The sequence below is a fragment of the Bidens hawaiensis genome, unplaced genomic scaffold, assembly GCF_021521415.1.
Source record: "Bidens hawaiensis isolate Kalapana, Puna unplaced genomic scaffold, B.hawaiensis_p1.1 tig00015993_1, whole genome shotgun sequence".
NCBI classification, from domain to species: domain Eukaryota; kingdom Viridiplantae; phylum Streptophyta; class Magnoliopsida; order Asterales; family Asteraceae; genus Bidens; species Bidens hawaiensis.
The window spans coordinates 393,140-402,826 of record NW_027492442.1 but is presented as its reverse complement, the minus strand read 5'-3'; positions in this window follow the sequence as shown (position 1 = coordinate 402,826).

Genomic DNA, 9,687 nt, shown 5'->3' with positions numbered 1-9,687 from the left:
TCCGCGCGTAACCCGCGGGACGGTATTATTTCGCTCGTAGTGGCAGCGCCACTTACACAGACGAGCACGGTTTTTCAGAAGTGTCCGCGCGTAACCCGCGGGACGGTATTACTTATTTCGCTCGTAGTGGCAGCGCCACTTACACAGACGAGCACGGTTCCCAGAAATGTTCGCGCGTAGCCCGCGGAACGATTTTATCAGAATACGTTATCAGAACTATGTTTTACTAAGCATGTGTTTTAATGATGCTATCAGAATTATGTTTTAGAATGATTTTTATTAAGACTGTGATGCAATACGAATTATCAAGTTACTAAAACTTGTGAACTCACTCAGTTTATACTGATTCAAATGTTTTACGTGTCTTTCAGGAGATAACTAGATAGCGCATGGAGTCACACTTAGAGCACCTCACGCTGAACATCTAAAACTAGCTTTTTGGAAGATTTTAGTTCTATCCCTTCGATGCGCGCGGTTGTTCCCGCCGCTCAAAGGGGATATGGCGTGGAAATCTTCAACAGTTTTCATACTTGGATGTTTTTATGTAATTTTTAAACAATGTAATGTATTTGTATTAAACATTTCATGCGCAATGAAAATCTTACTTTGAATGTTTGCAATGGCCCGTGCTTAATTATCAATCCCCACTCGCGCGCGCCCGGCTGTTTCCGCCGTTCAGGGCCGGGTGTGACACCTTGGCTTCTTTTCATGCCCTACAAACATCCTTTACTACATGTTTACACACTGCATTATTCAAACAAAAAAGCTCACTGCATACTGCCTGATATGCATATTTGTTCGTTTATTAAGGAAATGAACTTGTTCGTGAACGGTTCAATATCGACGGTTTGGTTTTGCTCAAACAAGGTTTGGACGATGAGTTGTTTACACAATACGATCAACCCAATGTGTCGATTGGAAATAGTCGTGGGCAAATTGATGCTGATGAAGACGAGGTTGAAGCACTTGGCACTGCATCAGATCGGGAATATATGACTCAGTTAAGAGATGAAATTGCTGAGCAGTTAATGCAAAATACGGAATAAATGATTTAAAAAATGTTTGTGGTATTATGAATATTATTTCAGTGTTGTTGACTATTATTTAAATTTTGATGTTGAAGACCTTTTTATTTATATTTCAGTTTATTTAAATTTCAGCTTATTTTAGCAGTCTGCAGATGTTAAAAAACAAACAGTCTTCTTGTTGCAGACTGCAGAGTTTTGGTCCACCTCTTCTGCTACAGATGTTGGCAGATGTGGTTTCGCAGTCTTCTGATATTTTATCTCTGAAAAACAAACAGCACCTAAATCTCCATTTTCACTGAAAAGTTGGCGCGTGAGATGAAGAGGTAACTTTGTTTTTAGTTAATTCAGTTAGTTACAAAACAAAACTTTTTGTTTATTATTTACACTATTTAACCCTAAACTTTGAAAGTAAAAATTCATTAACCTTAAACTTATTATGAGTATTACAAGTCTATCTTCCTTTAAAATTTCGACCTTAAAATTGCTAGTTACCGATAACCAATGAACTTCGCCATAACGGATATGAAGCATAACTTCAAACTTCTAAAATTAGATATACAAAACTTAAACGTATCAAAATATGAAAGTTTCTTAACATAACAGATAATAAAACGGAGAAATATGATTTTAACAAAATCCCAATTTAGACTAAATCAAACCCACATTAACTGATAGAAAACTGAGTACTAAGACGGAAAAAAATACGGATATGCATAACGATTCATGACTTGCATTTCCCAAGAACTTATCTTTTTGCGCATGTTTAGCATTTTCTACATTATTAGCTCCAGGGTCAAGCTGAGGGCAATCTCTAATTCTGTGTAGCATCTCCGCACTTGAAGCAAAGGCCTTCGGCTCGGCGACATAGACCCTTATGTGGCTTCCCACAAGTGGCATAAGGAGGGTCGCGGTTTGGTGGAGGGTCCTGTCGATTCTTGTTCTGATTTCCTCCATTATGTGACTAATTGCTATAATTCTTATTTGAAAGATTATGGTATTAAATAATTTGTATCAAATAAAGCCAGAAAGGTAAATTTTATGTACACATTTTTTAATAAGTTAAAACAAATAATAATTAACTCCACCTAACTATAAACTTTTCTGTTTTTATTGCAGGTCCCAAGCCCAGGTAAATGAGGAGAGAGTTCATATGATTTTTTCTTTAAAGGCCCTTAACTTGATAACTAGTTTGATCGATGTCTCTGAAAAGCTTAGGCCGCCACTACAACCCGATGTGAAATAATCAAGTTCAAAGATTATATGTAGATTGTTATCAAAGTTTTAACAAAAAAAACCATATAAATTATATATACCAAGCTAAAACAAATTCCATATAACAAATTCAAAACAAACAAACAAATAAAAAAACTCTCGTAACCGGGTACCCTCAGCTCGGAGTTACAATATCATATATATCCAATAACTACTCGGGAATACTTTGTAAAGCAGGCCTCCATGACTGCTGATGCGATTCAAACCCTTGATCACCAGCGTTCATCAACCGAGAAAGCACTTGTGCCACCGTTAACCCTTGCACGTCCGACTTTCCCAGTAACTCCTCCAGCTGCTTCTTCGATATCTTTATCTTCACCTCCGTCGTTTCCGTCTTCTCTTGGTTGCCCGAAAAATGCTTGTTTTCGTATAACGTAGTCGGTGTCACCCAGTCATCGTCGTCAGATTGAACTGCTGGCTGTATTTTGATACAGTTACCCATGTTAAGTATAATAATAATAATAATAATAATAATAATAATAATAATAATAATTAGTTAAACAGGAGTTGTTGGGTTGTGAGTTTATAAGTTTATATATATAGGAAGCAAACGACGAAGTTTGAAAGTTGGGAGTTGGAATTGGACTGCCACGTCGGATTGAAAAGTTGAACCAGTTGCATGCAAAAGTTAAAGTTTGACCAATGGTCGTTATTCGTAATCAGTGTTTTAAAAACCGGTTCAAAAACACCGGTTTTTTACCGGTAAACCGGTTTTAAGCCCTGATAAATTTTTGATATTTGCAGCTCATATTTTTTCAAAATTACTTTTAACTCAACAATTAGCATTCAAACGTGTAAACTTTATGACTATTTTTTTAAAATCGAGTGATTTTGCATTATCTTTTGAATATGGATTAACTTTTGGATTACTTTTTGTTATAAGAATCATTTAGTTTTGGGTTATGTTTGGATGGAAGTTACATCTATAGGAAATTATAAGGTAAACTATTCAACCGGTTGAACCTCCCGGTATAACCCGGTTCAACCGGTTGTACCGTTTTTTAGCCCAATCCGGTACAAGTAAAATGCCGGTTTTTAAACATTGTTCGTAATCTCTACAGTGGTTCACTTCCGTACGGATCTAATTAAACGGTTCAACCGCAAACCCTACCGGTTTAATTCAAAACCGGGGTTTTTTTACACGATAACAGACTTTTAACCATATTCACTTCTTTGAAGTAAAAGGTCTTATTAGCACTTCTATAATACCCTAGACAAAATGCCTTTGATTTGTAATTACTAATTATTGAATTCAAGGAGTTCATAAATCATTCAAACCATCTAAACAGAATTATATTAGTTGTTTCGACAAGACAGACGGTAAACTTTACGGTTTACAGTTTGGAAAACCAGGTTGCATGATTTGGATACGGCCTCTGAAACCTAATTGACCGAAATATATAAAAAAAAATTATCTATATAAGTTTATATCTATATAAGTTTATATATAATAGTAAAAAAAAGCATTATGTATAAGAATTAAACAATATTATAATGTATAAGTATTTTTAATTAATTGTTATACGCATATATTTTTATAAATTTAGCTGATCCGTTCTTTTTCCGCCTTTTTTCGTAACCATATAGTACTTTTTTTTCTTTAAAACGGAAAACGCATATACTCCCTTACACTACTTCAAATCTATACATTTTATGTAATTATGTTAATCACGGGGCTTGCACACTCACAATTTTAAAAAACAACACATCTATCCAGCACTTTATACCATTAACGAGGGGATGAGAAAGAAGAGGAATTATGACAGGAAAGAAAGATAGGGGAAGGAAAATATGTTATTTTATTTCATGTTCTCGAGTTTAATGAAAAGGAAAGAAAAGGAAGAGAAATTAAACATTTTAGGTGTTCCCGAGTTAAGAGGAAAAGAAAATAAAGATTCATTTTCCTATTATAATCTTTAAGTAAATTATTACATGGAGTTAAATATAAGGGTAATTTAGGAATTGATAAAAATTATAATTAGACACAAATATTTTCTTTCATAATCTCTCCAATTTGAAAGGATGATAATATGCTTAAATTTTCGAGCATTTTCCTTCATATCCCCTTCCCTCCCTTTCTTAAAAAATCTCTGGAACATGATTTTTTTATATTTTCCTCTATTTTACTTCCACTCCCCTTGTCAAATGAGACTCAGGAACACAGTGTAAAAGTCGTTAATTTGATCTTTAGTACTCAAAAGCAATGTGTTTTTTTTTTAAACTAGCATTTTCTTTGGATGGTTGATCTATCGTTAGGGTATATCCTAAATGGTCTAATGTCTACCGATTTATGCTTTTTTTCGTTTTGATAAAATTAATAAACCGGATTTTCTAGTCATTAGTTATATATTAAGTTCGGCCGGATCTTCCTGTCATATTCAGGAATGGCAAAAATAGAATTTGCGACGCCCTCTCAATTTGACTGGCTGTATATACATATATAGTACGTACGAAGAGTTGGAAAATAAGGGCATGACTAAAGTGACGGGTCCCGCGAATAAGTCTGCGTATCATTATTTTTCATATAAAACAATATTGTTATAAAATAATAACTTGTATTGAAGGAGAAAATCGATCGAGATTATATATATATATATATACAAAGCCATTCATGTCGGCAAATGGTGGTGTAACAGAACTTAGAAGTTAATTTAGCATTACACTAACTATGTTACTCGTATACCAATATACCATACAAGCAGAAATCATCAAAGTTTCAAATATGGAAAGATATTTATATATTAGAATAATTTGTAACATTTAAGTTATTTAGCGTAGAATGAATGGAGATAATACATAAATCTTAGTTTTATAATAAAACTGGATCGAAAACACGGAAGAATAATGATAGCGTTAAAGCAATCAACATAATGTTTGGCAGATACTTAGGTCTTTCACCGGTTGAATCTACTATTATAATATATGAAAATGTTGGTTGTCCCATATTCTCCTTAGTTGGTCCAATATTATGCCAAGTGGCACTCCCATGGAATTTCTATTTAAATTTATTATATTAAAATAAAAATTTAATTTTAAGATTTACATTAAAACATTCCCTATTATCCTATCACTTATCACGTCTATCTACTATTATTTCAAATTACGTCTTTAGTTTGCACACCAAATCCGGATCTTCAAATCAGTATGTTTCCAAACCCTAGATTGATTATATTGTTTTGCCAACCCTAAATAACGATTCTTGAAATCGTTATACAAAGTAGATTGATTATATTGTTTTGCCAACCCTAAATAACGATTCTTGAAATCGTTATACAAATCCATATTCAAATCTATAATTTCAGATTGTATGCAAACCCTAATAGTTTAATAACCCATATCCCTATTTCAAATTGTTAATCATCTAATGAATAGGACGTTATCAACAAAGTACCAACCGTCGGATCCATAGTCTGTTCTAAAACAATTTTTTGGAAGTGTATTAAACATAGATATTACTGGCAAATTTGGGGGTTTATTGTAGGTTCCCACATAATTTATAGGATGAGGATGGGGTTCCTGATGTAGAAGAAAAATAGTTTTAACATACAAATTAAAAGATGTATACAGACAAGTGTTATGATTAATAACCTAACCCATTTGAACTTATTCTTTTTGACTTGACATGGTTTGACCCACTATGCAATGATCCGAGCCGTCTGTATTGTTTCTATTAAAGGCCGGCATATGAATTTATTTGTTATTTTCTAAAACGCATGCTCGTGAGTACATCGATGACACAGAGGATTATGTGAATATCCAGCTGGACAACCAACGTAACGAGCTTATTCAACTGCAATTGACACAAAGATTACCTGGTAAAAATGTTATCTTTTTCTCTTATTATTTGTTTTAGGCTACTGTTAAGATATTACTAGCATTGTTGGATGAATTTAAAAACATAAGAATATGATGAATATGATAGCGAATAATCATATTCATATTTATGGATCTTTGAATTTTATTTAAAATTATGTACTTCTGTTATTATTATTATTATTATTATTATTATTATTATTATTATTATTATTATTATTATTATTATTCAAAGTATGCTTTCCATTTTAACACATCTCTGAAATGATATCTATGTTAACTGTTTGACAGAAATATGGAATATGGTGTCATGTGGATGCTGCATATGCAGGAAGTGCTTGTATTTGCCCTGAATATCGTCATCATTTGAATGGCATAGAAGAAGCAGATTCATATAACATGAACTGCCATAAATGGTTTTTAACCAACTTTGATTGTTCAGCACTATGGATAAAGGTTTGTTTGGACATTATTTTTAATTTCATCTATAATTCTTATATTATAAAACATATCATCATCATCTTATATAATGATCCCTTTTTCTCATTTAAACAGGACCGAAGTGCCCTCATTCAATCTCTGTCAACAAATCCCGAGTATTTAAAGAATAAAGTAAGCATATCCATCCTACACATTAGCATAAAATTTTCTAAAAACTTATTTTATGTTGTTGTACATTAGGCTTCTCAAGGTAGTATAGTTATAGATTACAAAGATTGACAAATTCATCTTGGACGCAGATTTAGGTAAGAACTATTCATTATTCAGTTTTCATGTTAATGGTAAAATGGTAAAAGAGTATGTTTCATGTTAAGGGTAAACTCTGTAATTTTCATTTGTGTATTTTTTCGTAAATCTCTGAAATTATGGATAGTATTTGAAATCACCAATTTTAGTTGACTACTAATATAGTAACTAAATATATATTAAACATGCTTTTAACTCTGTGTATATATAGGAGACGAAAAAATCTTTAATATAAAAATTTTGTTTTGACATCACATACCGTATGTTTTGAAGTTGTTTAGGTTGTCACTTGTGATGATTAATATTTTAAATAAAATATATATTTTGAATAAAATGTATATTTTATTCTGTTTTCAAATACAAAATAAGTCAAACCAATATATATATATATATATATATGACCCAATTACAAATTTTGTCCTTTAAAAAAAGCCAAATTACGGTTCGTGTCCTTTCCTTGCAGGCGGTGTCCTTTAAACTTTTTTTTTCTACACGTTATGTCCTTTACGCTAACTGGGTTAGAAAAACTCAGTTAAATGCCCTCACGTGAGACGCATGTGAGGGCATTTTTGTCTTTTTGCCTACCCTTCTTCTTCTTCTTCTTCTGTATCTATTAACACACAGATCCGGTAACAATTACGGTATTCCCATGACCTCCACTCTTTATCCCCATCTCTTTCTCTCATCTCTCTCTCTCCTAGCCACCATGACCTCCACCTGCCACCGTTACTAACACCACCACCATCAGGGCAGCCACAAAACCGGTGTATACTAACATGGTTTGGGCATCACGAGGTTGCTTGTTTGCGACGACAGTAAAGGGTACAAGCCTTCTCGTTTCCGGCGACCAAAAGAAGCTCCCTTTGTAGCGATTGGTGGTGATTGAAGCATTAGACGATGATTAGAAGTCCAATCGGACTAGTGACCAAATGAATAAAGGGACGGTAAGTGTACCAAGACCTCGATTAGTGTTCCGCCGGAAACCCTTATTTTAGATCTTAACGGCGATGTGGTTGTTGTCCGTCGGAAACCCTAATTTCATACCTAATAAGCTATTTAGAACACTAATTTTAGATATTAAGTGCGATGGTGTTATTATGGTTGTTTGGTGGTATGGTGTGCAAGTGGCTGCTTCGATTATGTTGAATTGTTGTTGTAGGTTAATTAGGTTTTGTGGTTTTGTGGCTGCCCTGATGTTGGATCTGGAAGAGATGGGGATGAGAGAAAGAGAGATGAGAGAAAGAGATGGGGATAAAGAGTGGAATCTGGGTTTGTGTCTTCTCCGGAGATGGGTTTGTGTCTTCTCCGGCGAGTTTGACCGGAATCTGGGTTTATGGGTTCTCCGGCGGTGGCTGGTGGCGGAGCTATGGTGGCGGTGGTGATCCCTTGGCGAGTTTGACCGGAATCTGGGTTTATTTAGAGGTGTTCATATCTGAAGAAGAAGAAGAAGAAGGGTAGGCAAAAAGACAAAAATGCCCTCACATGCGTCTCACGTGAGGGCATTTAACTGAGTTTTTCTAACCCAGTTAGCGTAAAGGACATAACGTGTAGAAAAAAAAAGTTTAAAGGACACCGCCTGCAAGGAAACTTAGAAAAGGACACGAACCGGTTTTTGGCTTTTTTTAAAGGACAAAATTTGTAATTCTGTCTATATATATATATATATATATATAGTGAATTCGAGTTGACTACTAATCTGATAATAATTTGAAATTTCGTTTCCATATAAGAAATAAGTCAACACAATAAAATTTCTTAGACAACCAGTTTTCGTCCATGACCAGTTATATGTTGCACTGTCTAGAGTTACAACAAGAGAAGGGCTCAAAGTACTCATTTTTTATGAAGATGGTCAAGTTTCAAATAAGACTACAAACGTTGTATATAAAGAGATTTTTAGAGATTTATGAGAGCTATGTCATATAATTCTATTTGTCTTCATTGTAATATATTAGATGTTTTGAGTGAATCTTTAGTTTCATTAACTTTTTTATAATATAATTTATCCAACCCGTGTATCACACTGGTACCTAACCTAGTAAGTATAATATCTATAATTGATAATGATAAGAGTTGTTTTAAGAAATTTCAATCAATAGTATGTCATGTGTCACATAAGCATGTGCTTTTTATAATAGCTAGATAGGTCCACGATTATAAACTACTAGTTTTCTTATAATTATTTTAAATGAATCATAATATTATTTAGCATATATCAAAACATAATTTTATTTGATTTTTCAAGTAAAATATGTTTTCTTCTATGCAATTTAAAATAGTAGTACCTTTTATTTTTACCTACTAGACATTGTTATTATTTTTAAAGCTAATTAATTCATTAAACTATTAAAATAAATTAGATGTCACTAAATAAGCTTAATTACAAACGAAATAAGAAACTAAATTGATTAGTATAGATAAACAAATTGGGGGCTAAGATGATGACGTCAAGGATGTGGGTGGCGATTGTTCAATGGCATATGATGGCGCCGTTGTATGGTGTGGCGGCGTGACTAGTGCTTAGTGGTGTCATGTGAGGCATCGGTGGTTGTTTCGTGAACGATGGATGGTGATATAATTATAGACGATTTAATTATATACATATATATATCACCCTATATACTCACTCAACTTAATTTTAGATAAAATTTTAAAAGCTTTTAAGTTGATTTTATTTGTAAAACGAACAAATTTCACATTTAGTTTGCACTTGCAAGAATTTAAACTTTTTTTAATTCTTGTAAGTAAATACTATATACATCTATACCATTAGACCAATAGTTCAGTGTATACGTGATTGACTTAAATGATTAATTTAGTGAAATAT